The 13,331-nt window shown below is 42.1% G+C and overlaps 1 protein-coding gene across 16 annotated transcripts in view; it reads left to right on the plus strand.

Annotated features, from left to right (window-relative positions):
• LOC137379685 (uro-adherence factor A-like) overlaps positions 1-13,331 on the plus strand; it is a 117,030-nt gene that overhangs the window by 46,786 nt on the left and 56,913 nt on the right. The window contains exon 1 of one of the 16 annotated variants that reach the window (XM_068050879.1): positions 2,428-2,515. The exons of the other annotated variants lie outside the window; for them this stretch is intronic. The gene's annotated coding sequence lies outside the window, so the exon portion shown is untranslated. Of the gene's footprint in view, positions 1-2,427; positions 2,516-13,331 lie in introns of those variants that run through there. 16 annotated transcript variants of the gene reach the window in all.

Consider the following 13,331-nt stretch of genomic DNA (forward strand, 5'->3'; position numbering starts at 1 on the left):
AGTCTATGGGAACAGGTCTTCCCCCCCCCCTCCAGTGAGCTGGAAAGTATACAGAATGGGACTCTCCAAGTACAGCTCCCATTTCTTTGAGCACTCTTGGGAGAATGCCAGCATGACCAGCAGACTAATCTATTTTGAGGCCCCCTTTTTCAGCCCCTATTGACTTGCGATTTGCCCATTTAAGTGTTGAAATAAAAATAAATTAAAAATTATAATACAAGGAGCATGAGTAGTGATAGTGTGGCGAAGAAGTGAGTGCCATACACAAGACTTTTAGTATATCACTCGTGGGTCACCTCTGGTCTTGCTCAATAGTTGGATGTTGTGTGTGAGGGGTTATGCGTGTTGCAGTTGAGATATTGGATAATTTCCCCATCAATCACATCTGGAGATCACATTGCTGTAAACAACTGATTTTATGCACAGAATTTGTAGGTAGCCATCCTTAGTCCATTTTGCTGGAGAAAATCACTCTGCTTTTATGAGGAGAAGTTGCTGCTGCTTTGGTTGAGTTCGGTGTACTGTATTTTGTATAGACTTTATAGACTGCTTTCTGTACTGCTGTTTAAACAGACCTGTTAACTGAGTAAATAGACTTTGCTGTAAAATGCACTGCTGTGATTCCTGGTTCCAATTCATTGGCTGACTTTGTGCAACTTATTGCCACAGCTCATTGGCTAAAAACATTTCACCCCTCTCTTTTCTATCCCCTCCCCCACACACTTTACTGTTTGTTTCTTTTGGGTAAGATGTTATTGGCTTGGGTGAGGGGAACAGAGTTGCTGAAGTTGAGCTCATTTTGGGTGGTAGATGGCAGTTGGAGTGCTTGATGGCTCCTACTACATTTCTGCATTCTGAGCAGATGCCTTTTTTATTTTATATTTTGTTCAAAACCTAAATTTCAGCATCAGAAATGTCAGCTACTGAAAAAACAGTTTGAGTAATCTTGTGGGGGGAAAAAAATGATACACCACCTGATGGTGTGATGGGGAGCTGTGCAAATCCGTCATAAAAATTATCATTGAGCCCATGTATAGAGAAAATCGCACAAACCGATTGCAAAATACACCAGTTGAAGATCGGTGTTTGTTATTTGCCAGTATTGGGTAGGGTGAGGGAGGGGGGCAGTTGACTGCTCTGCAGTGTAGTCCTGAGCTTTGCCAGTACTGAGTGATGATCCTGGTAGAATTGAATGCTACTAGATTCTAGAGTTTGGCTGTTAGAGCATAGTGGGCACTGTAAACACAACAGTGAACCCTGGCAAGCTGACTTGTGAGGAACCTGGATTAATGCTGTTTCTCACAACCAGCCACTAAATGTCTAATAGCAGTGTCATCATAAGCATCATAAAACTGTCCCCTTGGTCAGCCTGGAAGTTAAAGGATGGCCACTTTGTTTGTAAAACCAGTCAGGTAATTTCAGACGTGGTTCATTAAAGCAACTTGAAAGCTGTTTTATGGTCCAGACCTGTGGCTTAAGTGTCATAGATGTCAAATAAAGAGAGGCAGGGCGTCCTTATCTTATGAAATTTTTTATAAATTGACCATCCATAATTTTCAACATGTCTGTTAAATTTTGTGTATTTAGAAGCCCTAGTTAATGCTATTTAACAGGACATTAAATTTGAATCTTGTAATGGGTTTGCCAGTGTTACGATCATCTAGTTCATGGTTTGTTATTTTTAGAACTAACTTTTAGTTTTGGGGAAATGAAATTTGTAGATGTAAGGTAATTGAAACTCGAGTTTAGAGATTACCAGACCACCCAAGGTATTTACACTTCAGAGGTCTTTCCATGTGTACTTAAAGGGTCAGAGTTAGAGGGGTGAAAACCATAAAATAACAGGTGGGCTTGTTTAGTTGGGGAACTGCAGTCGGTAAGTCTAAAGAGAATTGCCCTGTCTTTGTTAGCATTGTGAATTATTCATCTAGGCTCAGGATCAAAGGTTTTGCTTTGAATCTCAAAGTTAAATTAGTTTAAATTTGTATCTGGGACATCCAAGATGTACCACATTGCTATGGAGATAGATTATGCAGGGAGATGCTTTTTGGTTTTTTAAATCTCTGTGATTGCTTACAGAAAGTTCAGCTGGTTTGGAAAGCTGCTGGGGTGAAGCAGAGAGGGAGCTGCCAGCAGTTTTTTTTTTTTGGAGCAGCTTGAACCAGGTGGAGAGAGAATCTGCCAGAAGCTGGGACAAGGAGAAGAGGGAGGTCATCGGGAACCAGGGGTGCTTCTGATTTGGAGTCACTATGCAAGGATGCAAGTGAGGCCCATGCTCAGGCTGGGGAAATTCAAATTTGAGTGTTGAAAGAGGGCTGGATGGTTCGCCTAGCTGGTTGCTAGAGGGATAATCGCCAAGAAATCTCATTTTGGAAGATAGCTGGGAAGCTAAGGAGAATCGGATTGAATTCCTGACAGCTGTGGCATGCCTTGGATTGGTCCCAGGAGAAATGAATAAACCCTCAAGATCCTGTAAAGTATAAGGGAACTCTTGGGTGGAAGTCGAAGTCAAATGGTGGGTGTTTTGTTGAGATTTTGTGTTTAAAATGTAGGTGATTGCTAATTATAGTGTTAAGTTGGTAGTGCTTACTTTAACTCTTGTACAGAAAAGTTTTTGTTTAAAACCTGAAGTCTTGTGGCATAATTCTTAAAGTTAATAACTGGGAGTTTGAATTTTTAAAAAATAGTTACTGGTCTCTAATGAGATTGTAACACAAGCATAATTTTAAGGCATAAAAGGAGAAATTCCTTCGCCTTATGTCAGAAATTCGTAAAGATGATTTTGAACTTCTGACTTATTCAGGCCAGGTGTTGGACGTTTGCGGTACCCATAATGTTACGACCTCAATTGAGACTGTTATGAACTCCCCAGACAGATTAAAGGATTACAGCAGATTTCATGGTTTAATACTTTTACTATAACAACTGAACCAAAAATTGACTAAACAGTACTTGGGTAGCTAATACGATAAATTATAGAGAAATTGTCTCTTTAAGGGAAACACTTAAACTGCACTCTGCGTTTATGTGTTCGCGTTCTTATTGAATTGGTATCTTCGCAATTAACGGTCCCAAACTGCTCCCAGTTGCAATGGGTTGGATCTCCCAGCCCTTCTCAAAAACCAATGTCCTCTTCGTTCACTTCTTCCGAGCACATTCGACTGGTCTTCTGTTAATAAGGTAATCTCTGATGATACTGTTGGTCTTCTGGTCTTTTTTTCCTCGGCAAAGCACGAACCTTCAAACCGGTTCATGTCTTAGTTTTTAGCTGTATCAGTTTTCTGAGAGCAGTTTCTTTCTTTCTCTCCCTCTCCTCCCTCTCCCTCTTTCTTTTATGAGGCTGCCGCTGCTTGTCTACGTTGTGTGTTCCTTTCTTTCTTAGAACCTGTCAGACTTATGAAAGCCTGCTGAATTTATTCAGATTCAAAAGCTGATAGTCGTTTTCCTTTTACAGTATTCAGAGTCCATAAGTTTGGCCATATCAAAACCGCCTGGGTTTTCCTTTGTTTCCAGCTATTAGCAATTGCAAATCGAATTTGCATTTTGAGATCCTGGCTCATTGTTTACGGTCTGAGAGAGCGAAACTCATTGTCCATCAGGTATTACAACTTGTACTCTGCTTTCTGGATTTTTTGTTCGCATTGTCAGGCAAGCCCCCCCACCTGCCAAGAATGAGAAAAATTAATTTTGCCACATGAACAAAGAACTTGCTTTAAAAAACAATTGGAGACTTTGGCTGGAAGAGAGATATTAGCATATCAACAGACAAGTACTTCAAAGGACAAAGGAGCTATTCCCTGCTCCAATTTAACCCGCAATGGACTTGATTACCAGACATTGAAGCATTCTAAGTTAACTACTAAGATGGCCGAATACACACCGACATGGTCAAGCCAGTTTGGTCACATAACTGACTGTTGAAGTTTTTTGAATTTGAACTTCCAACAGGGAATTTGAAATCAGAAAATTGTTAGCTCCTGGACTGAGAACACCTCTCTCCTGTCTGCTCTCATCTCGCTCTCACCAGCTTTGGAAACCATTGAAGACATATAAACCCCAAGAGTGAAAAGTCTCCTACAATGAACAAGGTTTAAGAAGAATACTGGGCCCCAACGAAAAGTAAGAGCTGTCTACAATCAAGGATTCTGGTAAGCTGGAAACAACAGAAACAGTAACCAGAAACCCCCTTTTAGAGACTGCCTCAAACCTCTATTTTATTTTTCTTCTCTTTTCTGTCTCTATTTGCATGTCTGTACATGCTAGTGTGGACGTGTCGTAGATCTGAGGCGTTAACCTTATTAGAATTTAAGTTTAAGGTTTAATACATTTCACTTTTCTTCTTTAAACCTAAGAAAGCCTGTTTATGCTCATTTCTTTGCCTCATAATTGGAACGTGGTGCAGAAGGATTCACCAAAGGTGGAGCTCAAAACACTGTTTAAAATTAAACCCTGTTACAATAAGACCAGATGAAGACTGTAAAAGACCCCTAGACACCATTCTCACCTGGTCATTACAGCATGGTAACCAAGACCCTTGGCTTGGGCAGATTTGGTGTAAAGTCACAAGTCTTCACAGAATCCTCTTGACACTGCATTAAAAATCACATCTTTAAAACAATCATACTACAAAGTCCAGTGTTAATAACTACTGTGTGACTATAGGGGATTGGCAGTATGGCGGTGGGGAGATTGCTTTGGTCTGGCATCTTTGTAGAGGGGAATATTGGCTTTGGTAGAACTATAAGAACAAAAGAACTAGGAGCAGGAGTAGGCAATTCAGCCCCTCGAGCCTGCTCTGCCAGTCAATATGGTCATGGCTGATCTCATCTCGGCGTCACCTCCACTTTCCTGCCCGTTCTCCATAACCCTTCAACCCATTACTAATTAAAAATCTGTCTCCTCAAATTTACTTAGTGTCCCGGCATCCACTGCATTCTATACAGAGGAGGAACCTGATGACTGGCAGAAATAGGAGGGGGGGTGGTGTGGGCGTTGCAAGGGGAGAGAAATGTGGGATTTTTCTCACTGGTAGATCCCTGCTATTTCTCAGAATTCATTGGAGAAAAAAGCATGGACCCCAGCAGTTGGAGTGGATTGACTTAAGCTGCTTGTAACTTTGAGAGATGGTTACAAATATAAAATTTGATATTTGCTTTCTTGAAATGTATCTGTCTAACTGTTTCTATCTGTCTAATGTGTCTTTTTTGTCTGCATCATCCTAGTCTCAGCTTAATATACTTTATGAAAACAGTGAAATTGATTTTTAGATTGAAAGAGAGAATATGCTATTGTTGGCTAGCCAAGCAGCAGTTGATTCATCCTGGTGAAACTGTTTACTGTACATGCTTAGACTGCATCATCTGCCTTTAGTGAAATGTAATAGTATTGCTATGAGAGTGACTAATGCCTTGAAATGAAAACTTCAGTAAGGAAGACACTAAAAGACGCAACAATTTCATGAATAAATTTGATCATTGAGAAATACTACACAATTTTTTTAAAAAGCACCTTATTTTGAAAATTATATATTTTCATTACTGAAAAAGTGACTATTTTTTCAAGCATTTTGGGCAATGTAAATAGCTTTGCAAGAAGCCTTGATGATAGTTGACCAGAAAGATGAAGGAAATAGTAAGCTTTCCAGACAAAGTGTGCACAGATATAAAATTGCACTGTAGCTGGTGCTCACTGGTCTGGCATACTCATCTTGCGAATCTCTTATTTTTAATAATGGTCGTGCCTCGTCATTATAACATGTGATATCAGGAAGACTGGGGTCATAAGTCAAATTGACTTTAATTACGTGGCAATGTGTTTTGAGAATTGACTTATCTTCTGGATCCATTTTGCTGTGAAAACTGTTCATCGTTGGCCTGGATTACTTCATGATCCTTTTAGATATTTCATTTTTACTCATTTCCTTTTTTAAATCAAATATAAAGCCATGTAGTATGCAGGATGTATTAAGTTTTTGGCAGGTAGAAGCTGAGCAGAAGTTGGTCTGTGGACTTGCGCTGGAAGGAGATTGGAACTGGTTGGGATCTGGAATTGACTTGCGCTGGAAGGAGATTGGAACTGGTTAGGATCTGGAATGCACTGCCCGAGAGTGTGGTGGAGGCTGATTCAGTCGAGTCCTTCAAAAGAGAATTGGATAATTATCTGAAGAGAATGAATTTGCAGGGCTATGGGAAAAAGATAGGGGAGTGGGACTAATTGAGTTGCTCTTTCAGGGAGCTGGCATGGATGCAACGGGCCAAATAACCACCACCTGTAACCATTCTATGATTCTATAATAGACTACAGAGACTTGTAAATTACGAACTATGGTCAGCGATCATTCCACCAAGTCTTTTTACAATTCAAAACACCAGATATGCAGGTAAATGTGAGGTGGTAACTTTTGTGTAATGGAGATCTCTTTACTCAGCATGCATAGCAGTTGAGAAACCGCTCCCCCTCTGGGAGTGAATGTTTGCAGAGCTCTGTCACCAGGATAGAGGAGTGTTTCTGCTGCTATAGATCCTGGTAAAAAGTACTCAGTTACACAAAAGCTGGGAACTGCTGAACGGGATGATTGGTGGGGCGAAGGGAGTTGGAGATGTGCGCGGGTGCTGAAATGGCACAGTGGTGGGGGTTGGGGTGAATTTGTTGAAATAGTGAATGAGTTGGGTAGGCTGGAGCTCAGAACAGTGAGAGGAGATCTCATAGAAACCTATAAAATTCTAACAGGACTTGATAGGGTAGTTGCAGGAAGGATGTTCCCGATGATGGGGGAGTCCAGAACCAGGGGTCATAGTCAAAGGATGCGAGGTTAACCATTCAGGACTGAGATGAGGAGAAATTTCTTCACCCAGCCAGTGGTGAACCTGTAGAATTTTCTACCACAGAAAGCAGTTGAGGCCAAAACATTGTATGTTTTCAAGAAGGAGTAAGGTCACTGACCTGAACCGTTAACTCTGCTTCTCTCTCCACAGATGCTACCAGACCTGCTGAGTATTTCCAGCATTTCTTGTTTTTATTTCAGATTTCCAGCATCCGCAGTATTTTGCTTTTATTTTAGTGTTAGATATAGCTCTTGGTTTAAAGGGATCAAAGGACATGGGGGGAAAGCGGGAACAGGTTACTGAGTTGGATGATCAGCCATGATCATAATGAATGGCGGAGCAGGTTTGAAGGGCCAAATGGCCTACCCCTCCTATTTTCTATGTTTCTATGTTATGTTTCACTGACATTACCATCGCTGAGTTCCCCACCATCCTGGGTGGCACCATTGACCAGAAACCTAATTGGGTTAGCCATATACTGAGGCTACGAGAGAAGGTCAGAGGCTGGGAATTCTGCAGTGAGTAGTCTCTGACTCCCCAAAGGCTGTCTAGCATCTACAAGGCACAAGTCAGGATTGTGATGGAATTCTCTCAATTTGCTAGGATGAGTGCAGTTCCAATAACATGAAGCTTGACACAATCCAGGTCAAAACAGCCAGCTTGATTGGCACCCCATCAACCACTTCAAGCATTCACTCCCTTGACCACCTGCGTACCATGGCTGTAGTGTGTATCACCAATGAGATGTACTGCAGCAACTTGCCAAGGCTTCTGCAATAGCGCCTTCCAAACCTCACCCTCTACCACCGAGGAGGACAAGGGCTGCAGGTTCATGGGAACACCAACAGTTGCAACTTCCCCTTCAAGTCACACACCATCCTGACTTGGAAATATGTCTCTGTTCCTTCATTGTTACTGGCTCAAAATCATGAAGCTCCCTCCCTAATAGCACTGTTGATGTATCTCCACCGCACAGGCCATGGTCGTTCAAGAAGGCAGCTCACCACTACCTTCTTGAGAATAATTTGGGATAGGCCTTGCCAGCAATGCCTGAAGTGATTTATGACTTTAACTCCTTATAAGGACTAAAGCAAATCAGAAGTACATCCCTATAAATCTCCTTTTAATCAAGTTCAAACCGGACAAATTCTCAGACACTTATTTGGGTCCAAAGAATTGTACTAGCTTTCCCTCAAAGAAAGAAAACCAACACAGAATATTACCATCTTTTAAATAGCCTATTTTCAATATTTATGGCTAAGTCATAAATATCCCAGATACAAGGGTCTGGGACACTCTCTTCAATACGTATCTCTCCACTTCGAGACACAGAGAAGGGGGTTCTTGTCGTTGAATACAGAATATTACATGAGAAGATTTATTAACTTTTAAAGATTTATTAAAGAATTTAATATGTAATAAACTAAAATGGATAAGTATATCACAATATCAAATATGACTGAGATGTGACACACATTCTTATTACTAACATAGAATCCAAAAGTTTAACCTTGCTAATGTTACAGCAAAATTATCTTGGAATATCTATCAAAATTTAAAGTAAACTTTTACCTTAAATCCCCTGAGTAAGGCATGGGATGAGAAGTGTTTCTAAGAAGTCATCTGACTTCCAGCATTTATGTGACCTTCCTGTGTTCCTTTTAAAATCCATATTTTTAATGACCATTTCCACTTAATGTTTTACTGGAATTTGAAGTTGAGCTTTTTATTAAGAGATACAGCACTGAAACAGGCCCTTCGGCCCACCGAGTCTGTGCCGACCAACAACCACCCATTTATACGAACCCTACAGTAATCCCATATTCCCTATCACCTCCCTACACTAGGGGCAATTTACAACAGCCAATTTACCTATCACCTGCAAGTCTTTTATCTGGTCAAAATATTTTAATCATGTTTACTTGACCTCTTGTTCCTGTGAGTCATTTTCTATAGTTGCTTTTTTTTATGGTACCTGAAGCAACCCCTGGAGCTGATCTGTCTGCATCAACTAATTAAGTTTATTGCTACCTCTTACCGAGGTGTCTCAGGATATTTCAGTGTGTGTGTTTATCTTCTAATTCCCTGGCAACAGAAATTCTATTCTAACAGGGACCTTGAAATAGTCAACTCTACCTTCTTAAAGGGGAATTTCAGTGAGGTCTGAAAACTGACCATTTATTCAATCTTTACTTCTAAAAGGCATAATACACTTAACTATTTCCAAATTCTACTTCATTAAGTCTATTATACCTATATTCCATCACATGCCCATGTTCCATGAATGAGTAATAGGAAATGGAAGGAGGGCGTCCTTGACAATGGTCTGTAGGACATCAATTTCCAGCCATTGCCCCGCCCCCCCAAAAAAAACTGACGGCTGGGATCTGCCAGGCACTCGAACTCTACAGCAGTCACTTTGCCTTGTGCGAGTTGCCAGTGTAGCAGATCCCAGGATGAGGATGTCCCTCTCTTGATGAAAAAGGACCATGGGATGGTACTAGGAAACCCAACAAACTTAAAGATGAACTGAAATCACATCTTGCTGGCAGGGCTCTGGAATTAGGCATGATTCCAGATGAGGGTGGAATAGAAGGAGGAATTCTGCAGGAGATGCAGCCAGTACTAGAATATAGGGATCACCTGGTTCTTTTTCTTTCTTTTGGGCCTCCTTATCTCGAGAGACAACGGATACGCGCCTGGAGGTGGTCAGTGGTTTGTGAAGCAGCGCCTGGAGTGGCTATAAAGGCCAATTCTAGAATGACGGGCTCTTCCACAGGTGCTGCAGAGAAATTTGTTTGTCGGGGCTATTGCACAGTTGGCTCTCCCCTTGCGCCTCTGTCTTTTTTCCTGCCAACTACTAAGTCTCTTCGACTCACCACATTTTAGCCCTGTCTTTATGGCTGCCCGCCAGCTCTGGCGAACGCTGGCAACTGACTCCCACGACTTGTGATCAATGTCACAGGATTTCATGTCGCGTTTGCAGACGTCTTTAAAGCGGAGACGTGGACGGCCGGTGGGTCTGATACCAGTGGCGAGCTCGCTGTACAATGTGTCTTTGGGGATCCTGCCATCTTCCATGCGGTTCTCTGGTTCACTGACTAAAAATGACCATTTTGAAAATTCTTTTGGGCCTCCTTATCTCGAGAGACAATGGATACGCGCCTGGAGGTGGTCAGTGGTTTGTGAAGCAGCGCCTGGAGTGGCTATAAAGGCCAATTCTGGAGTAACAGGCTCTTCCACAGGTGCTGCAGAGAAATTTGTTTGTTGGGGCTGTTGCACAGTTGGCTCTCCCCTTGCGCCTCTGTCTTTTTTCCTGCCAACTACTAAGTCTCTTCGACTCGCCACAATTTAGCCCTGTCTTTATGGCTGCCCGCCAGCTCTGGCGAATGCTGGCAACTGACTCCCACGACTTGTGATCAATGTCACACGATTTCATGTCGCGTTTGCAGACGTCTTTATAACGGAGACATGGACGGCCGGTGGGTCTGATACCAGTGGCGAGCTCGCTGTACAATGTGTCTTTGGGGATCCTGCCATCTTCCATGCGGCTCACATGGCCAAGCCATCTCAAGCGCCGCTGACTCAGTAGTGTGTATAAGCTGGGGATGTTGGCCGCTTCAAGGACTTCTGTGTTGGAGATATAGTCCTGCCACCTGATGCCAAGTATTCTCCGAAGGCAGCGAAGATGGAATGAATTGAGACGTCGCTCTTGGCTGGCATACGTTGTCCAGGCCTCGCTGCCGTAGAGCAAGGTACTGAGGACACAGGCCTGATACACTCGGACTTTTGTGTTCCGTGTCAGTGCGCCATTTTCCCACACTCTCTTGGCCAGTCTGAACATAGCAGTGGAAGCCTTACCCATGCGCTTGTTGATTTCTGCATCTAGAGACAGGTTACTGGTGATAGTTGAGCCTAGGTAGGTGAACTCTTGAACCACTTCCAGAGCGTGGTCGCCAATATTGATGGATGGAGCATTTCTGACATCCTGCCCCATGATGTTCGTTTTCTTGAGGCTGATGGTTAGGCCAAATTCATTGCAGGCAGACGCAAACCTGTCGATGAGACTCTGCAGGCATTCTTCAGTGTGAGATGTTAAAGCAGCATCGTCAGCAAAGAGGAGTTCTCTGATGAGGACTTTCCGTACTTTGGACTTCGCTCTTAGACGGGCAAGGTTGAACAACCTGCCCCCTGATCTTGTGTGGAGGAAAATTCCTTCTTCCATTTTGAAAATAACACCTGCAAATCAAGGGCATATGATGCACATCCCTCCCTAACCTATAGGTTTCATTGTAATTGATGATGTAAACTAATGGTTTCAGACTGCAGATAGTCAAACTCACCGCAACAATTAAGTTACAAAGCCTGCATTTGAGAGTCAACCACATTGCTGTGCGTCTGGAGTCACATATAGGCCAGACCAGGTAAGGACATTGGCGAGCCAGGTGAGTTTTTACAACAATTGACTATAGTTTCATGGTCACTATTAGACTACCTTCTAATTCCAGCTTTCTTAATTGAATTCAAATTTCGCCATCTACCTTGGGATTCGAAGCAGTGTCCCCAGAGCATTAGCCGTGGGCTCTGGATTACTAATAGTGAAAATACCACCACGCCACCACTTCCCCAGTACATTCACATTCTTCCCCCTCTATCTAAATGCAATAGAATAGAAACTTGCAGCACAGAAGGAGGTTCATTTGTCCCTTCGTGAATGTGCTGGCTCTTTTAAAGAGCTATTTGGATAGAGTAATTTTCCTGCTTTTTCCCATATCCCTGCAAACATTTATTTTTCAAGTAATCTATTTCCCTTTCTGAAAGCAACTATTTTATTTGCTTTCACTACCCTTTCAGGCAGTGCATTCTAGCTCATAACTCACTGTTTAAATTTTTTTTCTCCTGGTGTGCCACTTGGATGTTTGTCTATTAGCTTAAATCTGAGTCGTCTGGTTATTGACCCGCCTTCCAGTGGAAGCAGTTTCTTTCTATTTACTCTGGTCAAATGAAGGATTTTGACGACATCGTTAAATCTTCCTGTCACTTTCTCTGCCCTAGACACAACAGTCTTAGCTTCTCTCGTCTCTTCACATAATTGAAGTCTCTTATCCTTGGTACCATTCTCACTGCATCCTCTCCAAGGTCTTGACATGCTCTTAAAGTGTGCATGCAGTTGGCCACATACTATCTTGCACGTCCCCAATTTTAATAACCCCACCATTTGTGACTGAACCTTTAGCTGCCTGGGCCTTAGGCTCTGGAATTCCCTCCCTAAAACGCTGTGCTGCCTTCTCTTCCGTCCTTCCCCACCAGCCCCCCCAACACCTAAGATGCTCCTTAAAACATACCTTGTTGACCAAATTTTAGTCGCCTGTCCTAATATCTCCTTATATGGCTCAAATTTTATGTTAACCACTCCTGTGAAGCTCCTTGGGATCTTTTTACTGCTTTAAAGGCAGTGTGTGTGTTTATACAAGTTGCTGTGGAGGCCTATTTTAAACTTTGTACCATTTAGTTTATGTTGCCTCTCATTTTTTCTTCCAAAATGCATCACTTTGCACTTTCTATTTTAAACCTCATCTGCTGTGTGTCAGCCTATTTCATCTGTCCAGTGCTCCCCTGAAGTCTGCAACTATCCTTACTGTTTACTGCATTTCCAAGGTTTGCATCATTGTAAACTATGAAATTATGTCCTGTTTACTCAGGTTCAGGTCATTAATATATATCACAAAGAGCAGTGGGAAACATCACTGTATACTTTCCTCTTACTTTTGAGTCTAAAGAACACCACATTTTAGAATTGGAGGGTAGAGGGTTGAGTGAAGTGCATATCGGGATTCTTCTAAATCACTTGACAACTAAAATGACCAATCTGAGTATGCTAATACTTAATATTTTTAAGCCACAGGCATGCCTTTCCTCATCCCTGCTCCCCACCCCCACTCCTTTCTGGTCTAGTGATGAAAAATGGCAATCTGCTGTTAACTAATTTTGTGCAATACAACACCTTGTTAATTCCATTTCTTAGATTAACTGAACAATACTGCAAATGTATGCAATTTAAAAATTGGAGACACACCTCTCAACACAAGTCTTCACATAGCACAAGCAGGTCTTTCAGCTGACAGAAATTATCTGCTAATTAGATGCCAACATAAACAATTCAGACACACTCCAATGCCATGTCAGTTTCACATCACTATCAGCTGGACTTAATTGATAGCACTCTCGTCTGAGTCAGAAATTGTGGGTTCAAGCCCTAATCCAGAGTTTGAACATGTAATCTAGACTGACCCGTTAATGCATGGCTGAGGCAGTTCTACATTTTTGAAGGTGCGATCTTTCTGATATGTTAAATACCTTGTGTTACGACAGCAGCAGGAGTAACACACCGTCAATTCAGTCCCATCAGTCCACAGGTTGCAGCATATTATTAAAGTTTTCCCCACCCAGTCAGAAAACAGCCAAATTAAACACCCGAGTAACCCCCGGAATAAAACCGACCAAACC

Source organism: Heterodontus francisci, chromosome 18 (genome assembly GCF_036365525.1).
Source record: "Heterodontus francisci isolate sHetFra1 chromosome 18, sHetFra1.hap1, whole genome shotgun sequence".
NCBI lineage: Eukaryota > Metazoa > Chordata > Chondrichthyes > Heterodontiformes > Heterodontidae > Heterodontus > Heterodontus francisci.